The sequence below is a fragment of the Carassius gibelio genome, chromosome A4 (genome assembly GCF_023724105.1).
Source record: "Carassius gibelio isolate Cgi1373 ecotype wild population from Czech Republic chromosome A4, carGib1.2-hapl.c, whole genome shotgun sequence".
NCBI lineage: Eukaryota > Metazoa > Chordata > Actinopteri > Cypriniformes > Cyprinidae > Carassius > Carassius gibelio.
Genome location: NC_068374.1, coordinates 14,017,672 through 14,040,521, shown reverse-complemented (window position 1 = coordinate 14,040,521; position 22,850 = coordinate 14,017,672). Strand labels below are relative to the sequence as shown.

The 22,850-nt window shown below is 40.9% G+C and overlaps 1 long non-coding RNA gene and 8 other non-coding genes across 13 annotated transcripts in view; 7 read left to right on the top strand and 2 right to left on the bottom strand.

The window, feature by feature from the left end:
• Window positions 1–1,110: 1,110 nt before the first annotated feature.
• Window positions 1,111–22,850, top strand: part of LOC127970082 (uncharacterized) — a 32,323-nt gene continuing 10,583 nt past the window's right edge. For 2 of the 5 annotated variants that reach the window (XR_008156513.1, XR_008156515.1), the window contains exons 1-2: window positions 1,111–2,023; window positions 17,762–18,646. This is a non-coding gene — a long non-coding RNA (uncharacterized LOC127970082). Of the gene's footprint in view, window positions 2,024–6,160; window positions 7,068–13,031; window positions 13,165–17,519; window positions 17,653–17,761; window positions 18,647–22,850 lie in introns of those variants that run through there. The other 3 variants (XR_008156516.1, XR_008156520.1, XR_008156518.1) reach the window with 3 other exon arrangements.
• On the top strand, window positions 4,611–4,684 carry trnam-cau (transfer RNA methionine (anticodon CAU)). The gene has a single exon. It is a non-coding gene; the product is annotated as a tRNA-Met (tRNA).
• On the bottom strand, window positions 5,784–5,866 carry trnal-cag (transfer RNA leucine (anticodon CAG)). Its single transcript has one exon. It is a non-coding gene; the product is annotated as a tRNA-Leu (tRNA).
• On the top strand, window positions 5,963–6,036 carry trnam-cau (transfer RNA methionine (anticodon CAU)). The gene has a single exon. It is a non-coding gene; the product is annotated as a tRNA-Met (tRNA).
• Window positions 9,655–9,728, top strand: trnam-cau (transfer RNA methionine (anticodon CAU)). Its single transcript has one exon. It is a non-coding gene; the product is annotated as a tRNA-Met (tRNA).
• trnal-cag (transfer RNA leucine (anticodon CAG)) lies at window positions 10,828–10,910 on the bottom strand. Its single transcript has one exon. It is a non-coding gene; the product is annotated as a tRNA-Leu (tRNA).
• trnam-cau (transfer RNA methionine (anticodon CAU)) lies at window positions 11,007–11,080 on the top strand. Its single transcript has one exon. It is a non-coding gene; the product is annotated as a tRNA-Met (tRNA).
• On the top strand, window positions 15,510–15,583 carry trnam-cau (transfer RNA methionine (anticodon CAU)). The gene has a single exon. It is a non-coding gene; the product is annotated as a tRNA-Met (tRNA).
• Window positions 20,246–20,319, top strand: trnam-cau (transfer RNA methionine (anticodon CAU)). The gene has a single exon. It is a non-coding gene; the product is annotated as a tRNA-Met (tRNA).

Sequence of the window (22,850 nt, the reverse complement as noted above, 5' to 3'; positions counted from 1 at the left end):
GGTATCAAACTAAATTCCTTTAGGGCCCGAGCCCTGTAGAGTGTTGTTCCAACCCTTCTCAAACACACAAGGCGTGTAGTTTTCAAATGAGCCTGAAGGGCATGATTGGTTGGATCAGGTGTGTTCAATCAGGCTTGAATCTAAACTCTGCAGGGGACTGAGTTTGACACCCGTGGCTCAGAAAGACAGAGTGAGGTTCTCTGTCCCCTTTCGTGTGGGTTTCCCTGTGTCTCCTGGGGGCAAAAGGCCACAGCTCCTCTTCAGGGCAGGTGAAATGATGCTTTGTGGAAAACTGTGAGGTTCCAGGTAAATTCCCTGAATCTCAATCAGCGACATTGCGTGTAGGCCCGTGCAATCCTTTTATTTACAATGAAGTCAAAATTCTGCATTCATGCTGGCTAATGCTACACGAAGGCAGTAATAGCATCCCTCTCATATTCATGTTACACGTGGCCACGTCCTCCTGAGGTTTTGTGAAGTTTCAAAGGCCATATTGCTGCACTGGCCCGGTCCTGAAGATTTGCCTTGTACAACGTTCGGAAGATTAGACCCTTCCGATCAGAGCAGGCCACACAACTCCTTGTCCAAGCTCTCTGTTTTCTCCAGACCGGACTACTGTTACGCTCCCTTGGCGGGTCTTCCGGCACGTACTATCAAGCCTCTGCAACTGATCCAGGATGCAGCAGCGAGAGTGGTCTTCAACGAGCCAAAGAAAGCCCACGTCACACCTCTCTTCATAATTTTGCACTGGCTACCAATAGCTATTCGCATCAGATTCAAGGTACTGATGTTTGCCTACAAGATAACCACTGGCTCTGCAGCAACATACCTAAAGTCGCTGGTTCAGACCTATGCTGGTGGATCTGCTTGCCTATCTCAATTCGAGCAGCGGAGGCTTTAACCATTTTCAAAAAGTGTCTAAAAAGTCATCCTTGCCTTCAACGCCTGCCCAATTAATACTAGCATCTGCCTAATGCGTTGTTTTGTCAAAGTTAACGCCCTGCTGGCCCAACATGGCAGAAGACTGAAGTCTCTGTCTGCAGCCAAAGGATAGGTCTGTCAGAAGTGGGATTCAAACCCACGCCTCCAGGGGAGACTGCGACCTGAGCGCTAGCTGACGAAGGATAGTCCGACATAATTTCAGAAATGTTGAGCAATGTCGAACTGCGCAGCCAATCGCATCGAAGCGCTATGACATTTGGACCAATCGCGTCGAAGCGCCTTAACATTTCCAGCCAATCAAAAAGCGCAATTTATAACATTATCTTGACATTCGTGACATTTGACCAATCAGAGAGCAGGGGGATTTCGACGGCACGTTTCCGCGTCTCACCGCTAGGTGGAGGGGTCAGCGCTTCTAGTCAGGTGTCAATCAAGTTGCCGAACCGTGCCGAAGGTGTACGAAAGAATGACATCATCCTCAGGGGGCGTGTCAGAGGTAAAAAAGGTTAATTACTCAAGTTTGTGACCTATGACAAGGGTCATTGTGGCGTAGTTCGACATAAAAAGTGGTACGAGATTTGTCAATGGGTGAGTGTTTGTTACCTTTGCATTATAGATGTATAAAAATAAAAAATAATCGTAATCGAACATTATTAGTATCTTGGTTTAGTGTATTTGCATAAGAGAACAACACATCAGGGTTCAGAACAAACATTTACCTGGTCCCATTCATTTGAACGATGTAATGTGATGGTTGTGTTATGTTATGGCTTTCAACAGTGCAAACCAGAGTGTGTAATAATTGTTTATAGACATTTATGTAATGTTGCAGGTATTTTAAGAAATGTTCCTGTCTTGTATCTTTCTCCTCTAAATAGAGATACCAGTTGTAACATTATATATAAGATAAATGTGACTTGTGTCCTAGAAATGAATGAATGAATGAATAAATATATGAATTTAATGAAGTATTTTATGCTCTCTTAAGGGACTCACTTGTATTGTGCATTATATTTGTTATAATGCTTACAGATAGAGAAATGTCAGATGCTGTCTCGTGGCCAAACAACCTTGCTTGGAGGTGTGCTGAAATGCATGTTTTTTATTAGTATCATTAGTATATTTACTGAAAAGGTTTCTTTCTGAATTATGTATTAAGGGTTTTTTTTGTCGTCTTAAGCCTCTACTGGACCAGCACAAGGGGTGGTGGAAGAACCTCATGCTGCTGAAACAGCAAAGAAGGCCATGGAGCAGAGTCAGCCTGACCCCCAGCCTCATCCCATGCCCCTGCCCCGGCCCCAGCCTACTGCACCTGTGGAAGCAAGAGTTGCAACACAATTTTCAATGGTAAGAATTACTATTTAACTTTTTTAATAATACCACTTAAGAATGTGCTCAATTAAAATTCAAGAAAGTTCAGAACGTAAGATGAAGAAAAAAAGAAAAAGCAAGAATGCTATGAGATGCTGGCTGAGACCTACTAATTGTCACCCCTCTTGTACAGTGGGGGCACCTGTTGTCTGCTGAATGGTCAGTTTGAATATCTCAGATTTGGTTTAAGTCACATGGTCAAGGATAAATGTAGAATGTAACCTGTTTGCTTTCTCTCTTGAGACTAGACTCATGTCCCTCATGGCATCCCTCTCAATACTTCTCATGTGTTAAAGCTACATTATCTTTCTTTCTCAATCTCAGGTAACATACCACATAGATGCTGGCTATTATTAACTGTACACATTAACAATTATTCCATCATGCAAATACTTTGTAGTAATTTCAGGAGTCAATACTGCTAATAAATATGGATGACACTTCTATTCAGAAAGAAATGTTTTTAAAAACCTGCATTTACTTAAAATAGTAATATTAATATAAATCGTAATTCTTGCTATTATAACACATTCTGTCTTCTCACATTTTTGATTTACCAAACCAAGATTTACTGGCTCTCACATTGCTGCAGCAAAGCCAAATCTTAGTGTGGTCAGGAGACCTTCTCAGGTTGAAGACCAACCCAGCGCAGCAGTGTCTTGTGCCTCTATACCAAGCAGTACTGTCTCTGTAAGTAATGGCATAATGTATAAAGTATTCTATAAAGGCACTTTTCACATTCCATTCTGTACGAATTATTAAACTTGTTCAATTTTTCTTTTAATACCAGAAAACCATATTTTTGTCGATGTTTCAGGGTGTGCCAGTGTTCCAGGGTCTACAAATGGTTCAAAGACTGTCAGCGGTCCATAGGATGCCACTGTTACAGCCTATTTTGCAGAGCACCAATTCACAACCAGCTCCACAAACCATGCCCAAGAGACCCTACAAGGCAAACACTTGCAGGAAGTGTGGAAAATTCAAAACCAGTGCAACGGGACATAGCCAGTACAGGGGCAAGGTGTATATACTGTCCACAGACTGAGAACATTACAAAAGAAAAGTGGTTAGAGTAAATCCGGAGAACCTTCTCCCAAATAATGTATACACTGTATATTTTTATTTATTGTTGTGTGTATATAGTTGTTTAAATATAGTTCACTATTGTTAATATTTGTGTCTAACATTATTTTATTTAACTTGCTTTTTTAATCCTATTTAACTTTTACTTTTACCTTTTTAATTTATTGTTTGAAAACTTCATTTAATATTCATTACTTTTCTGTTAGCATAATTGTAAAATAAATAAAAAAACAAATTGAGAAATGTGTTTTGATTTCTACATTTATTTTCCTTTTATTTCCCTTTTAATTTTTTTTTTTTGAAAACTTATATAAATTTAATTTGTTTAATATTCATTACTGTTATGTTGGCATAATTGTAAAAAAAAAAAAAAAAGAGAATGATTGCTTTTTTATTTGTACTTTAGTAAACATTTCATCAGTGCACTGCAACAATAGAACGTATTCCTATAAAAAGATAATTTGCACTTTGTCATTTGTCACAGACATTTTTAAGCATAATAATGACTATTTTTGCATCCTTTTTTAATTAAAAATGACAGATTTAAAGGTGTCTTGAATGAATGTAACCTTAAAAAAAATCTGATTTAATATCAATAAAATCACAACTAATAACATGCTTAAAATAAATATGAATACAACTACACATAATAACATGCTTAATAACAAAAATAATACAACAACTACTAAATAACTAATAATAACAAAACACATTTCCATTGGTGTATTAAAATGTAATAAAAAAATATCAAACAAGCACATATATACATTTAATTAACCTTGAAACTTCATTTATTTAAAGCAATTAACAATAAAACAAAAAGTTGTCTTTAGCTGGATTCGAACCCAGGTCGAGGGGAGCACCTGCAATAGAAAACAGTGTAATATAAATGCGCGAATTTACCGCAAGAAGAAACCGGAAGATGTATCACTGCGCGCATGCTAAGGAAGATCCGTCTTTGAACATCAAATTTCACCCTTTCTTTTCTTCATTTTTTCTTTCTCTTCTTCCCCTTCTCTTTTTCTTCCTTCCCTCTTTTCTTCCCTTCTTCCCCGTCTTTGACGGACTATTGTTCCCCAGCTTGAGCGCAGCGCCTTAGACCGCTCGGCCATCCTGACACCCTTGCCTGGTTAGAGATGGCCTGTTCGAGCCACACCTGAAACCGGGGACCTAGAAGCTACTTTATCTCTGTTCGGGCCCCCTCTAGCCCACGGGCCTCGTTGGCGCAGTTAGGCAGCGCGTCAGTCTCATAATCTGAAGGTCGTGAGTTCGAGCCTCACACGGGGCAGGGTGGTGCTTTCTTCTGATAACTGAGAGAGCTTAGACCAGGGGTATCAAACTAAATTCCTTTAGGGCCCGAGCCCTGTAGAGTGTTGTTCCAACCCTTCTCAAACACACAAGGCGTGTAGTTTTCAAATGAGCCTGAAGGGCATGATTGGTTGGATCAGGTGTGTTCAATCAGGCTTGAATCTAAACTCTGCAGGGGACTGAGTTTGACACCCGTGGCTCAGAAAGACAGAGTGGTGTTCTCTGTCCCCTTTCGTGTGGGTTTCCCTGTGTCTCCTGGGGGCAAAAGGCCACAGCTCCTCTTCAGGGCAGGTGAAATGATGCTTTGTGGAAAACTGTGAGGTTCCAGGTAAATTCCCTGAATCTCAATCAGCGACATTGCGTGTAGGCCCGTGCAATCCTTTTATTTACAATGAAGTCAAAATTCTGCATTCATGCTGGCTAATGCTACATGAAGGCAGTAATAGCATCCCTCTCATATTCATGTAACACGTGGCCACGTCCTCCTGAGGTTTTGTGAAGTTTCAAAGGCCATATTGCTGCACTGGCCCGGTCCTGAAGATTTGCCTTGTACAACGTTCGGAAGATTAGACCCTTCCGATCAGAGCAGGCCACACAACTCCTTGTCCAAGCTCTCTGTTTTCTCCAGACCGGACTACTGTTACGCTCCCTTGGCGGGTCTTCCGGCACGTACTATCAAGCCTCTGCAACTGATCCAGGATGCAGCAGCGAGAGTGGTCTTCAACGAGCCAAAGAAAGCCCACGTCACACCTCTCTTCATAATTTTGCACTGGCTACCAATAGCTGTTCGCATCAGATTCAAGGTACTGATGTTTGCCTACAAGATAACCACTGGCTCTGCAGCAACATACCTAAAGTCGCTGGTTCAGACCTATGCTGGTGGATCTGCTTGCCTATCTCAATTCGAGCAGCGGAGGCTTTAACCATTTTCAAAAAGTGTCTAAAAACTCATCCTTGCCTTCAACGCCTGCCCAATTAATACTAGCATCTGCCTAATGCGTTGTTTTGTCAAAGTTAACGCCCTGCTGGCCCAACATGGCAGAAGACTGAAGTCTCTGTCTGCAGCCAAAGGATAGGTCTGTCAGAAGTGGGATTCGAACCCACGCCTCCAGGGGAGACTGCGACCTGAACGCAGCGCCTTAGACCGCTCGGCCATCCTGACACCCTTGCCTGGCTAGAGATGGCCTGTTCGAGCCACACCTGAAACCGGGGACCTAGAAGCTACTTTATCTCTGTTCGGGCCCCCTATAGCCCACGGGCCTCGTTGGCGCAGTTAGGCAGCGCGTCAGTCTCATAATCTGAAGGTCGTGAGTTCGAGCCTCACACGGGGCAGGGTGGTGCTTTTTTCTGATAACTGAGAGAGCTTAGACCAGGGGTATCAAACTAAATTCCTTTAGGGCCCGAGCCCTGTAGAGTGTTGTTCCAACCCTTCTCAAACACACATGGCGCGCTAGCTGACGAAGGATAGTCCGACATAATTTCAGAAATGTTGAGCAATGTCGAACTGCGCAGCCAATCGCATCGAAGCGCTATGACATTTGGACCAATCGCGTCGAAGCGCCTTAACATTTCCAGCCAATCAAAAAGCGCAATTTATAACATTATCTTGACATTCGTGACATTTGACCAATCAGAGAGCAGGGGGATTTCGACGGCACGTTTCCGCGTCTCACCGCTAGGTGGAGGGGTCAGCGCTTCTAGTCAGGTGTCAATCAAGTTGCCGAACCGTGCCGAAGGTGTACGAAAGAATGACATCATCCTCAGGGGGCGTGTCAGAGGTAAAAAAGGTTAATTACTCAAGTTTGTGACCTATGACAAGGGTCATTGTGGCGTAGTTCGACATAAAAAGTGGTACGAGATTTGTCAATGGGTGAGTGTTTGTTACCTTTGCATTATAGATGTATAAAAATAAAAAATAATCGTAATCGAACATTATTAGTATCTTGGTTTAGTGTATTTGCATAAGAGAACAACACATCAGGGTTCAGAACAAACATTTACCTGGTCCCATTCATTTGAACGATGTAATGTGATGGTTGTGTTATGTTATGGCTTTCAACAGTGCAAACCAGAGTGTGTAATAATTGTTTATAGACATTTATGTAATGTTGCAGGTATTTTAAGAAATGTTCCTGTCTTGTATCTTTCTCCTCTAAATAGAGATACCAGTTGTAACATTATATATAAGATAAATGTGACTTGTGTCCTAGAAATGAATGAATGAATGAATAAATATATGAATTTAATGAAGTATTTTATGCTCTCTTAAGGGACTCACTTGTATTGTGCATTATATTTGTTATAATGCTTACAGATAGAGAAATGTCAGATGCTGTCTCGTGGCCAAACAACCTTGCTTGGAGGTGTGCTGAAATGCATGTTTTTTATTAGTATCATTAGTATATTTACTGAAAAGGTTTCTTTCTGAATTATGTATTAAGGGTTTTTTTTGTCGTCTTAAGCCTCTACTGGACCAGCACAAGGGGTGGTGGAAGAACCTCATGCTGCTGAAACAGCAAAGAAGGCCATGGAGCAGAGTCAGCCTGACCCCCAGCCTCATCCCATGCCCCTGCCCCGGCCCCAGCCTACTGCACCTGTGGAAGCAAGAGTTGCAACACAATTTTCAATGGTAAGAATTACTATTTAACTTTTTTAATAATACCACTTAAGAATGTGCTCAATTAAAATTCAAGAAAGTTCAGAACGTAAGATGAAGAAAAAAAGAAAAAGCAAGAATGCTATGAGATGCTGGCTGAGACCTACTAATTGTCACCCCTCTTGTACAGTGGGGGCACCTGTTGTCTGCTGAATGGTCAGTTTGAATATCTCAGATTTGGTTTAAGTCACATGGTCAAGGATAAATGTAGAATGTAACCTGTTTGCTTTCTCTCTTGAGACTAGACTCATGTCCCTCATGGCATCCCTCTCAATACTTCTCATGTGTTAAAGCTACATTATCTTTCTTTCTCAATCTCAGGTAACATACCACATAGATGCTGGCTATTATTAACTGTACACATTAACAATTATTCCATCATGCAAATACTTTGTAGTAATTTCAGGAGTCAATACTGCTAATAAATATGGATGACACTTCTATTCAGAAAGAAATGTTTTTAAAAACCTGCATTTACTTAAAATAGTAATATTAATATAAATCGTAATTCTTGCTATTATAACACATTCTGTCTTCTCACATTTTTGATTTACCAAACCAAGATTTACTGGCTCTCACATTGCTGCAGCAAAGCCAAATCTTAGTGTGGTCAGGAGACCTTCTCAGGTTGAAGACCAACCCAGCGCAGCAGTGTCTTGTGCCTCTATACCAAGCAGTACTGTCTCTGTAAGTAATGGCATAATGTATAAAGTATTCTATAAAGGCACTTTTCACATTCCATTCTGTACGAATTATTAAACTTGTTCAATTTTTCTTTTAATACCAGAAAACCATATTTTTGTCGATGTTTCAGGGTGTGCCAGTGTTCCAGGGTCTACAAATGGTTCAAAGACTGTCAGCGGTCCATAGGATGCCACTGTTACAGCCTATTTTGCAGAGCACCAATTCACAACCAGCTCCACAAACCATGCCCAAGAGACCCTACAAGGCAAACACTTGCAGGAAGTGTGGAAAATTCAAAACCAGTGCAACGGGACATAGCCAGTACAGGGGCAAGGTGTATATACTGTCCACAGACTGAGAACATTACAAAAGAAAAGTGGTTAGAGTAAATCCGGAGAACCTTCTCCCAAATAATGTATACACTGTATATTTTTATTTATTGTTGTGTGTATATAGTTGTTTAAATATAGTTCACTATTGTTAATATTTGTGTCTAACATTATTTTATTTAACTTGCTTTTTTAATCCTATTTAACTTTTACTTTTACCTTTTTAATTTATTGTTTGAAAACTTCATTTAATATTCATTACTTTTCTGTTAGCATAATTGTAAAATAAATAAAAAAACAAATTGAGAAATGTGTTTTGATTTCTACATTTATTTTCCTTTTATTTCCCTTTTAATTTTTTTTTTTTGAAAACTTATATAAATTTAATTTGTTTAATATTCATTACTGTTATGTTGGCATAATTGTAAAAAAAAAAAAAAAAGAGAATGATTGCTTTTTTATTTGTACTTTAGTAAACATTTCATCAGTACACTGCAACAATAGAACGTATTCCTATAAAAAGATAATTTGCACTTTGTCATTTGTCACAGACATTTTTAAGCATAATAATGACTATTTTTGCATCCTTTTTTAATTAAAAATGACAGATTTAAAGGTGTCTTGAATGAATGTAACCTTAAAAAAAATCTGATTTAATATCAATAAAATCACAACTAATAACATGCTTAAAATAAATATGAATACAACTACACATAATAACATGCTTAATAACAAAAATAATACAACAACTACTAAATAACTAATAATAACAAAACACATTTCCATTGGTGTATTAAAATGTAATAAAAAAATATCAAACAAGCACATATATACATTTAATTAACCTTGAAACTTCATTTATTTAAAGCAATTAACAATAAAACAAAAAGTTGTCTTTAGCTGGATTCGAACCCAGGTCGAGGGGAGCACCTGCAATAGAAAACAGTGTAATATAAATGCGCGAATTTACCGCAAGAAGAAACCGGAAGATGTATCACTGCGCGCATGCTAAGGAAGATCCGTCTTTGAACATCAAATTTCACCCTTTCTTTTCTTCATTTTTTCTTTCTCTTCTTCCCCTTCTCTTTTTCTTCCTTCCCTCTTTTCTTCCCTTCTTCCCCGTCTTTGACGGACTATTGTTCCCCAGCTTGAGCGCAGCGCCTTAGACCGCTCGGCCATCCTGACACCCTTGCCTGGTTAGAGATGGCCTGTTCGAGCCACACCTGAAACCGGGGACCTAGAAGCTACTTTATCTCTGTTCGGGCCCCCTCTAGCCCACGGGCCTCGTTGGCGCAGTTAGGCAGCGCGTCAGTCTCATAATCTGAAGGTCGTGAGTTCGAGCCTCACACGGGGCAGGGTGGTGCTTTCTTCTGATAACTGAGAGAGCTTAGACCAGGGGTATCAAACTAAATTCCTTTAGGGCCCGAGCCCTGTAGAGTGTTGTTCCAACCCTTCTCAAACACACAAGGCGTGTAGTTTTCAAATGAGCCTGAAGGGCATGATTGGTTGGATCAGGTGTGTTCAATCAGGCTTGAATCTAAACTCTGCAGGGGACTGAGTTTGACACCCGTGGCTCAGAAAGACAGAGTGGTGTTCTCTGTCCCCTTTCGTGTGGGTTTCCCTGTGTCTCCTGGGGGCAAAAGGCCACAGCTCCTCTTCAGGGCAGGTGAAATGATGCTTTGTGGAAAACTGTGAGGTTCCAGGTAAATTCCCTGAATCTCAATCAGCGACATTGCGTGTAGGCCCGTGCAATCCTTTTATTTACAATGAAGTCAAAATTCTGCATTCATGCTGGCTAATGCTACATGAAGGCAGTAATAGCATCCCTCTCATATTCATGTAACACGTGGCCACGTCCTCCTGAGGTTTTGTGAAGTTTCAAAGGCCATATTGCTGCACTGGCCCGGTCCTGAAGATTTGCCTTGTACAACGTTCGGAAGATTAGACCCTTCCGATCAGAGCAGGCCACACAACTCCTTGTCCAAGCTCTCTGTTTTCTCCAGACCGGACTACTGTTACGCTCCCTTGGCGGGTCTTCCGGCACGTACTATCAAGCCTCTGCAACTGATCCAGGATGCAGCAGCGAGAGTGGTCTTCAACGAGCCAAAGAAAGCCCACGTCACACCTCTCTTCATAATTTTGCACTGGCTACCAATAGCTGTTCGCATCAGATTCAAGGTACTGATGTTTGCCTACAAGATAACCACTGGCTCTGCAGCAACATACCTAAAGTCGCTGGTTCAGACCTATGCTGGTGGATCTGCTTGCCTATCTCAATTCGAGCAGCGGAGGCTTTAACCATTTTCAAAAAGTGTCTAAAAACTCATCCTTGCCTTCAACGCCTGCCCAATTAATACTAGCATCTGCCTAATGCGTTGTTTTGTCAAAGTTAACGCCCTGCTGGCCCAACATGGCAGAAGACTGAAGTCTCTGTCTGCAGCCAAAGGATAGGTCTGTCAGAAGTGGGATTCGAACCCACGCCTCCAGGGGAGACTGCGACCTGAACGCAGCGCCTTAGACCGCTCGGCCATCCTGACACCCTTGCCTGGCTAGAGATGGCCTGTTCGAGCCACACCTGAAACCGGGGACCTAGAAGCTACTTTATCTCTGTTCGGGCCCCCTATAGCCCACGGGCCTCGTTGGCGCAGTTAGGCAGCGCGTCAGTCTCATAATCTGAAGGTCGTGAGTTCGAGCCTCACACGGGGCAGGGTGGTGCTTTTTTCTGATAACTGAGAGAGCTTAGACCAGGGGTATCAAACTAAATTCCTTTAGGGCCCGAGCCCTGTAGAGTGTTGTTCCAACCCTTCTCAAACACACATGGCGTGTAGTTTTCAAATGAGCCTGAAGGGCATGATTGGTTGGATCAGGTGTGTTCAATCAGGCTTGAATCTAAACTCTGCAGGGGACTGAGTTTGACACCCGTGGCTCAGAAAGACAGAGTGGTGTTCTCTGTCCCCTTTCGTGTGGGTTTCCCTGTGTCTCCTGGGGGCAAAAGGCCACAGCTCCTCTTCAGGGCAGGTGAAATGATGCTTTGTGGAAAACTGTGAGGTTCCAGGTAAATTCCCTGAATCTCAATCAGCGACATTGCGTGTAGGCCCGTGCAATCCTTTTATTTACAATGAAGTCAAAATTCTGCATTCATGCTGGCTAATGCTACACGAAGGCAGTAATAGCATCCCTCTCATATTCATGTAACACGTGGCCACGTCCTCCTGAGGTTTTGTGAAGTTTCAAAGGCCATATTGCTGCACTGGCCCGGTCCTGAAGATTTGCCTTGTACAACGTTCGGAAGATTAGACCCTTCCGATCAGAGCAGGCCACACAACTCCTTGTCCAAGCTTTCTGTTTTCTCCAGACCGGACTACTGTTACGCTCCCTTGGCGGGTCTTCCGGCACGTACTATCAAGCCTCTGCAACTGATCCAGGATGCAGCAGCGAGAGTGGTCTTCAACGAGTGGTCTTCAAAGAAAGCCCACGTCACACCTCTCTTCATAATTTTGCACTGGCTACCAATAGCTGTTCGCATCAGATTCAAGGTACTGATGTTTGCCTACAAGATAACCACTGGCTCTGCAGCAACATACCTAAAGTCGCTGGTTCAGACCTATGCTGGTGGATCTGCTTGCCTATCTCAATTCGAGCAGCGGAGGCTTTAACCATTTTCAAAAAGTGTCTAAAAAGTCATCCTTGCCTTCAACGCCTGCCCAATTAATACTAGCATCTGCCTAATGCGTTGTTTTGTCAAAGTTAACGCCCTGCTGGCCCAACATGGCAGAAGACTGAAGTCTCTGTCTGCAGCCAAAGGATAGGTCTGTCAGAAGTGGGATTCGAACCCACGCCTCCAGGGGAGACTGCGACCTGAGCGCTAGCTGACGAAGGATAGTCCGACATAATTTCAGAAATGTTGAGCAATGTCGAACTGCGCAGCCAATCGCATCGAAGCGCTATGACATTTGGACCAATCGCGTCGAAGCGCCTTAACATTTCCAGCCAATCAAAAAGCGCAATTCATAACATTCTCTTGAAATTCGTGACATTTGGCCAATCAGAGAGCAAGGGGATGCCGGCTGCACGTTTCCGCGTATCACCGCTAGGTGGAGGGGTCAGCTCTTCAAGTCAGGTGTCAATCAAGTTGCCGAAACGTGCCGAAGGTGTACGAAAGAATGACATCATCTCCAGGGGGCGTGTCAGAGGTAAAAAAGGTTAATTACTCAAGTTCGTGACCTATGACAAGGGTCATTGTCGCGTAGTTCGACATAAAAAGTGGTACGAGATTTATCAATTGGTGAGTGTTTGTTACCTTTGCATTATAGATGTATAAAAAGAAAAAATAATCGTAATCGAACATTTTTAGTATCTTGGTTTAGTGTATTTGCATAAGAGAACAACACATCAGGCTTCAAAACAAACATTTACCTGGTCCCATTCATTTGAACGATGTTATGTGATGGGTTGTGGTATGTTATGGCTTTCAACAGTGCAAACCAGAGTGTGTAATAATTGTTTATAGACATTTATGTAATGTTGCAGGTATTTTAAGAAATGTTCCTGTCTTGTATCTTTCTCCTCTAAATAGAGAGACCAGTTGTAACATTATATATAAGATAAATGTGACTTGTGTCCTAGAAATGAATGAATGAATGAATGAATGAATGAATAAATATATGAATTTAATGAAGTATTTTATGCTCTCTTAAGGGACTCACTTGTATTGTGCATTATATTTGTTATAATGCTTACAGATAGAGAAATGTCAGATGCTGTCTCGTGGCCAAACAACCTTGCTTGGAGGTGTGCTGAAATGCATGTTTTTTATTAGTATCATTAGTGTATTTACTGAAAAGTTTTCTTTCTGAATTATGTATTAAGGGTTTTTTTTTTTTTTTTTTTGTCGTCTTAAGCCTCTACTGGACCAGCACAAAGGGTGGTGGAAGAACCTCATGCTGCTGAAACAGCAAAGAAGGCCATGGAGCAGAGTCAGCCTGACTCCCAGCCTCATCCCATGCCCCTGCCCCGGCCCCAGCCTACTGCACCTGTGGAAGCAAGAGTTGCAACACAATTTTCAATGGTAAGAATTACTATTTAACTTTTTTAATAATACCACTTAAGAATGTGCTCAATTAAAATTCAAGAAAGTTCAGAACGTAAGATGAAGAAAAAAAGAAAAAGCAAGAATGCTATGAGATGCTGGCTGAGACCTACTAATTGTCACCCCTCTTGTACAGTGGGGGCACCTGTTGTCTGCTGAATGGTCAGTTTGAATATCTCAGATTTGGTTTAAGTCACATGGTCAAGGATAAATGTAGAATGTAACCTGTCTGCTTTCTCTCTTGAGACTAGACTCATGTCCCTCATGGCATCTCTCTCAATACTTCTCATGTGTTAAAGCTACATTATCTTTCTTTCTCAATCTCAGGTAACATACCACATAGACACTGGCTATTATTAACTGTACACATATTAACAATTATTCCATCAGCAGTGTCTTGTGCCTCTATACCAAGCAGTACTGTCTCTGTAAGTAATGGCATAATCCATAAAGTATTCTATGAAGACACTTTTCACGTTCCATTCTGTACGAATTATTAAACTTGTTCAATTTTTTTTTTATACCAGAAAACCATATTTTTGTCGATGTTTCAGGGTGTGCCAGTGTTCCAGGGTCTGCAAATGGTTCAGAGGTCCATAGGTCTGTCAGCGGTCCATAGGATGCCACTGTTACAGCCTATTGTGCAGAGCACCAATTCTCAACCAGCTCCACAAACCATGCCCAAGAGACCCTACAAGGCAAACACTTGCAGGAAGTGTGGACAATTCAAAACCAGTGCAACGGGACATAACCAGTACAGGGGCAAGGTGTATATACTGTCCACAGACTGAGAACATTACAAAAGAAAAGTGGTTAGAGTAAATGCGGAGAACCTTCTCCCAAATAATGTATACACTGTATATTTTTATTTATTGTTGTGTGTATATAGTTGTTAAAATATAGTTCACTATTGTTAATATTTGTGTCTAACATTATTTTATTTAACTTGATTTTTTAATCCTATTTAACTTTTACTTTTACCTTTTTAATTTATTGTTTGAAAACTTCATTTAATATTCATTACTGTTCTGTTAGCATAATTGTAAAATAAATAAGAAAAGCAAATTGAGAAATGTGTTTTGATTTCTACATTTATTTTCCTTTTATTTCCTTTTAATTTTTTTTTTTTTTTGAAAACTTATATAAATTTAATTTGTTTAATATTCATTACTGTTATGTTGGCATAATTGTAAAAAAAAAAGAGAATGATTGCTTTTTTATTTGTACTTTAGTAAACATTTCATCAGTACACTGCAACAATAGAACGTATTCCTATAAAAAGATAATTTGCACTTTGTCATTTGTCACAGACATTTTTAAGCATAATAATGACTATTTTTGCATCCTGTTTTAATTAAAAATGACAGATTTAAAGGTGTCTTGAATGAATGTAACCTTAAAAAAAAATCTGATTTAATATCAATAAAATCACAACTAATAACATGCTTAAAATAAATATGAATACAACTACACACAATAACATGCTTAATCAGAATAAAAAATAATACAACAACTACTAAATAACTAATAATAACAAAACACATTTCCATTGGTGTATTAAAATGTAATGAAAAAAAATATCAAACAAGCACATATATACATTTAATTAACCTTGAAACTTCATTTATTTAAAGCAATTAACAATAAAACAAAAAGTTGTCTTTAGCTGGATTCGAACCCGGGTCGAGGGGAGCACCTGCAATAGAAAACAGTGTAATATAAATGCGCGAATTTACCGCAAGAAGAAACCGGAAGATGTATCACTGCGCGCATGCTAAGGAAGATCCGTCTTTGAACGTCAAATTTGACCCTTTCTTTTCTTCATTTTTTCTTTCTCTTCTTCCCCTTCTCTTTTTCTTCCTTCCCTCTTTTCTTCCCTTCTTCCCCGTCTTTGACGGACTATTGTTCCCCAGCTTGAACGCAGCGCCTTAGACCGCTCGGCCATCCTGACACCCTTGCCTGGCTAGAGATGGCCTGTTCGAGCCACACCTGAAACCGGGGACCTAGAAGCTACTTTATCTCTGTTCGGGCCCCCTCTAGCCCACGGGCCTCGTTGGCGCAGTTAGGCAGCGCGTCAGTCTCATAATCTGAAGGTCGTGAGTTCGAGCCTCACACGGGGCAGGGTGGTGCTTTTTTCTGATAACTGAGAGAGCTTAGACCAGGGGTATCAAACTAAATTCCTTTAGGGCCCGAGCCCTGTAGAGTGTTGTTCCAACCCTTCTCAAACACACATGGCGTGTAGTTTTCAAATGAGCCTGAAGGGCATGATTGGTTGGATCAGGTGTGTTCAATCAGGCTTGAATCTAAACTCTGCAGGGGACTGAGTTTGACACCCGTGGCTCAGAAAGACAGAGTGGTGTTCTCTGTCCCCTTTCGTGTGGGTTTCCCTGTGTCTCCTGGGGGCAAAAGGCCACAGCTCCTCTTCAGGGCAGGTGAAATGATGCTTTGTGGAAAACTGTGAGGTTCCAGGTAAATTCCCTGAATCTCAATCAGCGACATTGCGTGTAGGCCCGTGCAATCCTTTTATTTACAATGAAGTCAAAATTCTGCATTCATGCTGGCTAATGCTACACGAAGGCAGTAATAGCATCCCTCTCATATTCATGTAACACGTGGCCACGTCCTCCTGAGGTTTTGTGAAGTTTCAAAGGCCATATTGCTGCACTGGCCCGGTCCTGAAGATTTGCCTTGTACAACGTTCGGAAGATTAGACCCTTCCGATCAGAGCAGGCCACACAACTCCTTGTCCAAGCTCTCTGTTTTCTCCAGACCGGACTACTGTTACGCTCCCTTGGCGGGTCTTCCGGCACGTACTATCAAGCCTCTGCAACTGATCCAGGATGCAGCAGCGAGAGTGGTCTTCAACGAGCCAAAGAAAGCCCACGTCACACCTCTCTTCATAATTTTGCACTGGCTACCAATAGCTGTTCGCATCAGATTCAAGGTACTGATGTTTGCCTACAAGATAACCACTGGCTCTGCAGCAACATACCTAAAGTCGCTGGTTCAGACCTATGCTGGTGGATCTGCTTGCCTATCTCAATTCGAGCAGCGGAGGCTTTAACCATTTTCAAAAAGTGTCTAAAAACTCATCCTTGCCTTCAACGCCTGCCCAATTAATACTAGCATCTGCCTAATGCGTTGTTTTGTCAAAGTTAACGCCCTGCTGGCCCAACATGGCAGAAGACTGAAGTCTCTGTCTGCAGCCAAAGGATAGGTCTGTCAGAAGTGGGATTCGAACCCACGCCTCCAGGGGAGACTGCGACCTGAGCGCTAGCTGACGAAGGATAGTCCGACATAATTTCAGAAATGTTGAGCAATGTCGAACTGCGCAGCCAATCGCATCGAAGCGCTATGACATTTGGACCAATCGCGTCGAAGCGCCTTAACATTTCCAGCCAATCAAAAAGCGCAATTTATAACATTATCTTGACATTCGTGACATTTGACCAATCAGAGAGCAGGGGGATTTCGACGGCACGTTTCCGCGTCTCACCGCTAGGTGGAGGGGTCAGCGCTTCTAGTCAGGTGTCAATCAAGTTGCCGAACCGTGCCGAAGGTGTACGAAAGAATGACATCATCCTCAGGGGGCGTGTCAGAGGTAAAAAAGGTTAATTACTCAAGTTCGTGACCTATGACAAGGGTCATTGTCGCGTAGTTCGACATAAAAAGTGGTACGAGATTTATCAATTGGTGAGTGTTTGTTACCTTTGCATTATAGATGTATAAAAAGAAAAAATAATCGTAATCGAACATTTTTAGTATCTTGGTTTAGTGTATTTGCATAAGAGAACAACACATCAGGCTTCAAAACAAACATTTACCTGGTCCCATTCATTTGAACGATGTAATGTGATGGTTGTGGTATGTTATGGCTTTCAACAGTGCAAACCAGAGTGTGTAATAATTGTTTATAGACATTTATGTAATGTTGCAGGTATTTTAAGAAATGTTCCTGTCTTGTATCTTTCTCCTCTAAATAGAGAGACCAGTTGTAACATTATATATAAGATAAATGTGACTTGTGTCCTAGAAATGAATGAATGAATGAATGAATAAATATATGAATTTAATGAAGTATTTTATGCTCTCTTAAGGGACTCACTTGTATTGTGCATTATATTTGTTATAATGCTTACAGATAGAGAAATGTCAGATGCTGTCTCGTGGCCAAACAACCTTGCTTGGAGGTGTGCTGAAATGCATGTTTTTTATTAGTATCATTAGTGTATTTACTGAAAAGTTTTCTTTCTGAATTATGTATTAAGGTTTTTTTTTTTTTTTTTTTGTCGTCTTAAGCCTCTACTGGACCAGCACAAAGGGTGGTGGAAGAACCTCATGCTGCTGAAACAGCAAAGAAGGCCATGGAGCAGAGTCAGCCTGACTCCCAGCCTCATCCCATGCCCCTGCCCCGGCCCCAGCCTACTGCACCTGTGGAAGCAAGAGTTGCAACACAATTTTCAATGGTAAGAATTACTATTTAACTTTTTTAATAATACCACTTAAGAATGTGCTCAATTAAAATTCAAGAAAGTTCAGAACGTAAGATGAAGAAAAAAAGAAAAAGCAAGAATGCTATGAGATGCTGGCTGAGACCTACTAATTGTCACCCCTCTTGTACAGTGGGGGCACCTGTTGTCTGCTGAATGGTCAGTTTGAATATCTCAGATTTGGTTTAAGTCACATGGTCAAGGATAAATGTAGAATGTAACCTGTCTGCTTTCTCTCTTGAGACTAGACTCATGTCCCTCATGGCATCTCTCTCAATACTTCTCATGTGTTAAAGCTACATTATCTTTCTTTCTCAATCTCAGGTAACATACCACATAGACGCTGGCTATTATTAACTGTACACATATTAACAATTATTCCATCATGCAAATACTTTGTAGTAATTTCAGGAGTCAATACTGCTAATAAATATGGATGACACTTCTATTCAGAAAGAAATGTTTTTAAAAACCTGCATTTACTTAAAATAGTAATATTAATTAATTCTTCGTAATTCTTGCTATTATAACACATTCTGTCTTCTCACATTTTTGATTTACCAAACCAAGATTTACTGGCTCTCACATTGCTGCAGCAAAGCCAAATCTTAGTGTGGTCAGGAGACCTTCTCAGGTTGAAGACCAACCCAGCGCAGCAGTGTCTTGTGCCTCTATACCAAGCAGTACTGTCTCTGTAAGTAATGGCATAATCCATAAAGTATTCTATGAAGACACTTTTCACGTTCCATTCTGTACGAATTATTAAACTTGTTCAATTTTTTTTTTATACCAGAAAACCATATTTTTGTCGATGTTTCAGGGTGTGCCAGTGTTCCAGGGTCTGCAAATGGTTCAGAGACTGTCAGCGGTCCATAGGATGCCACTGTTACAGCCTATTGTGCAGAGCACCAATTCTCAACCAGCTCCACAAACCATGCCCAAGAGACCCTACAAGGCAAACACTTGCAGGAAGTGTGGACAATTCAAAACCAGTGCAACGGGACATAACCAGTACAGGGGCAAGGTGTATATACTGTCCACAGACTGAGAACATTACAAAAGAAAAGTGGTTAGAGTAAATGCGGAGAACCTTCTCCCAAATAATGTATACACTGTATATTTTTATTTATTGTTGTGTGTATATAGTTGTTAAAATATAGTTCACTATTGTTAATATTTGTGTCTAACATTATTTTATTTAACTTGATTTTTTAATCCTATTTAACTTTTACTTTTACCTTTTTAATTTATTGTTTGAAAACTTCATTTAATATTCATTACTGTTCTGTTAGCATAATTGTAAAATAAATAAGAAAAGCAAATTGAGAAATGTGTTTTGATTTCTACATTTATTTTCCTTTTAATTTTTTTTTTTTTTTTGAAAACTTATATAAATTTAATTTGTTTAATATTCATTACTGTTATGTTGGCATAATTGTAAAAAAAAAAGAGAATGATTGCTTTTTTATTTGTACTTTAGTAAACATTTCATCAGTACACTGCAACAATAGAACGTATTCCTATAAAAAGATAATTTGCACTTTGTCATTTGTCACAGACATTTTTAAGCATAATAATGACTATTTTTGCATCCTGTTTTAATTAAAAATGACAGATTTAAAGGTGTCTTGAATGAATGTAACCTTAAAAAAAATCTGATTTAATATCAATAAAATCACAACTAATAACATGCTTAAAATAAATATGAATACAACTACACACAATAACATGCTTAATCAGAATAAAAAATAATACAACAACTACTAAATAACTAATAATAACAAAACACATTTCCATTGGTGTATTAAAATGTAATGAAAAAAATATCAAACAAGCACATATATACATTTAATTAACCTTGAAACTTCATTTATTTAAAGCAATTAACAATAAAACAAAAAGTTGTCTTTAGCTGGATTCGAACCCGGGTCGAGGGGAGCACCTGCAATAGAAAACAGTGTAATATAAATGCGCGAATTTACCGCAAGAAGAAACCGGAAGATGTATCACTGCGCGCATGCTAAGGAAGATCCGTCTTTGAACGTCAAATTTGACCCTTTCTTTTCTTCATTTTTTCTTTCTCTTCTTCCCCTTCTCTTTTTCTTCCTTCCCTCTTTTCTTCCCTTCTTCCCCGTCTTTGACGGACTATTGTTCCCCAGCTTGAGCGCAGCGCCTTAGACCGCTCGGCCATCCTGACACCCTTGCCTGGCTAGAGATGGCCTGTTCGAGCCACACCTGAAACCGGGGACCTAGAAGCTACTTTATCTCTGTTCGGGCCCCCTCTAGTCCACGGGCCTCGTTGGCGCAGTTAGGCAGCGCGTCAGTCTCATAATCTGAAGGTCGTGAGTTCGAGCCTCACACGGGGCAGGGTGGTGCTTTTTTCTGATAACTGAGAGAGCTTAGACCAGGGGTATCAAACTAAATTCCTTTAGGGCCCGAGCCCTGTAGAGTGTTGTTCCAACCCTTCTCAAACACACAAGGCGTGTAGTTTTCAAATGAGCCTGAAGGGCATGATTGGTTGGATCAGGTGTGTTCAATCAGGCTTGAATCTAAACTCTGCAGGGGACTGAGTTTGACACCCGTGGCTCAGAAAGACAGAGTGAGGTTCTCTGTCCCCTTTCGTGTGGGTTTCCCTGTGTCTCCTGGGGGCAAAAGGCCACAGCTCCTCTTCAGGGCAGGTGAAATGATGCTTTGTAGAAAACTGTGAGGTTCCAGGTAAATTCCCTGAATCTCAATCAGCGACATTGCGTGTAGGCCCGTGCAATCCTTTTATTTACAATGAAGTCAAAATTCTGCATTCATGCTGGCTAATGCTACACGAAGGCAGTAATAGCATCCCTCTCATATTCATGTAACACGTGGCCACGTCCTCCTGAGGTTTTGTGAAGTTTCAAAGGCCATATTGCTGCACTGGCCCGGTCCTGAAGATTTGCCTTGTACAACGTTCGGAAGATTAGACCCTTCCGATCAGAGCAGGCCACACAACTCCTTGTCCAAGCTCTCTGTTTTCTCCAGACCGGACTACTGTTACGCTCCCTTGGCGGGTCTTCCGGCACGTACTATCAAGCCTCTGCAACTGATCCAGGATGCAGCAGCGAGAGTGGTCTTCAACGAGCCAAAGAAAGCCCACGTCACACCTCTCTTCATAATTTTGCACTGGCTACCAATAGCTGTTCGCATCAGATTCAAGGTTCTGATGTTTGCCTACAAGATAACCACTGGCTCTCCAGCAACATACCTAAAGTCGCTGGTTCAGACCTATGCTGGTGGATCTGCTTGCCTATCTCAATTCGAGCAGCGGAGGCTTTAACCATTTTCAAAAAGTGTCTAAAAACTCATCCTTGCCTTTAACGCCTGCCCAATTAATATTAGCATCTGCCTAATGCGTTGTTTTGTCAAAGTTAACGCCCTGCTGGCCCAACATGGCAGAAGACTGAAGTCTCTGTCTGCAGCCAAAGGATAGGTCTGTCAGAAGTGGGATTCGAACCCACGCCTCCAGGGGAGACTGCGACCTGAGCGCTAGCTGACGAAGGATAGTCCGACATAATTTCAGAAATGTTGAGCAATGTCGAACTGCGCAGCCAATCGCATCGAAGCGCTATGACATTTGGACCAATCGCGTCGAAGCGCCTTAACATTTCCAGCCAATCAAAAAGCGCAATTTATAACATTATCTTGACATTCGTGACATTTGACCAATCAGAGAGCAGGGGGATTTCGACGGCACGTTTCCGCGTCTCACCGCTAGGTGGAGGGGTCAGCGCTTCTAGTCAGGTGTCAATCAAGTTGCCGAACCGTGCCGAAGGTGTACGAAAGAATGACATCATCCTCAGGGGGCGTGTCAGAGGTAAAAAAGGTTAATTACTCAAGTTTGTGACCTATGACAAGGGTCATTGTCGCGTAGTTCGACATAAAAAGTGGTACGAGATTTGTCAATGGGTGAGTGTTTGTTACCTTTGCATTATAGATGTATAAAAATAAAAAATAATCGTAATCGAACATTATTAGTATCTTGGTTTAGTGTATTTGCATAAGAGAACAACACATCAGGCTTCAGAACAAACATTTACCTGGTCCCATTCATTTGAACGATGTAATGTGATGGTTGTGTTATGTTATGGCTTTCAACAGTGCAAACCAGAGTGTGTAATAATTGTTTATAGACATTTATGTAATGTTGCAGGTATTTTAAGAAATGTTCCTGTCTTGTATCTTTCTCCTCTAAATAGAGATACCAGTTGTAACATTATATATAAGATAAATGGGACTTGTGTCCTAGAAATGAATGAATGAATGAATAAATATATGAATTTAATGAAGTATTTTATGCTCTCTTAAGGGACTCACTTGTATTGTGCATTATATTTGTTATAATGCTTACAGATAGAGAAATGTCAGATGCTGTCTCGTGGCCAAACAACCTTGCTTGGAGGTGTGCTGAAATGCATGTTTTTTATTAGTATCATTAGTATATTTACTGAAAAGGTTTCTTTCTGAATTATGTATTAAGGTTTTTTTTTTTTTTTTTCCCGTCTTAAGCCTCTACTGGACCAGCACAAAGGGTGGTGGAAGAACCTCATGATGCTGAAACAGCAAAGAAGGCCATGGAGCAGAGTCAGCCTGACTCCCAGCCTCATCCCATGCCCCTGCCCCGTCCCCAGCCTACTGCACCTGTGGAAGCAAGAGTTGCAACACAATTTTCAATGGTAAGAATTACTATTTAACTTTTTTAATAATACCACTTAAGAATGTGCTCAATTAAAATTCAAGAAAGTTCAGAACGTAAGATGAAGAAAAAAAGAAAAAGCAAGAATGCTATGAAATGCTGGCTGAGACCTACTAATTGTCACCCCTCTTGTACAGTGGGGGCACCTGTTGTCTGCTGAATGGTCAGTTTG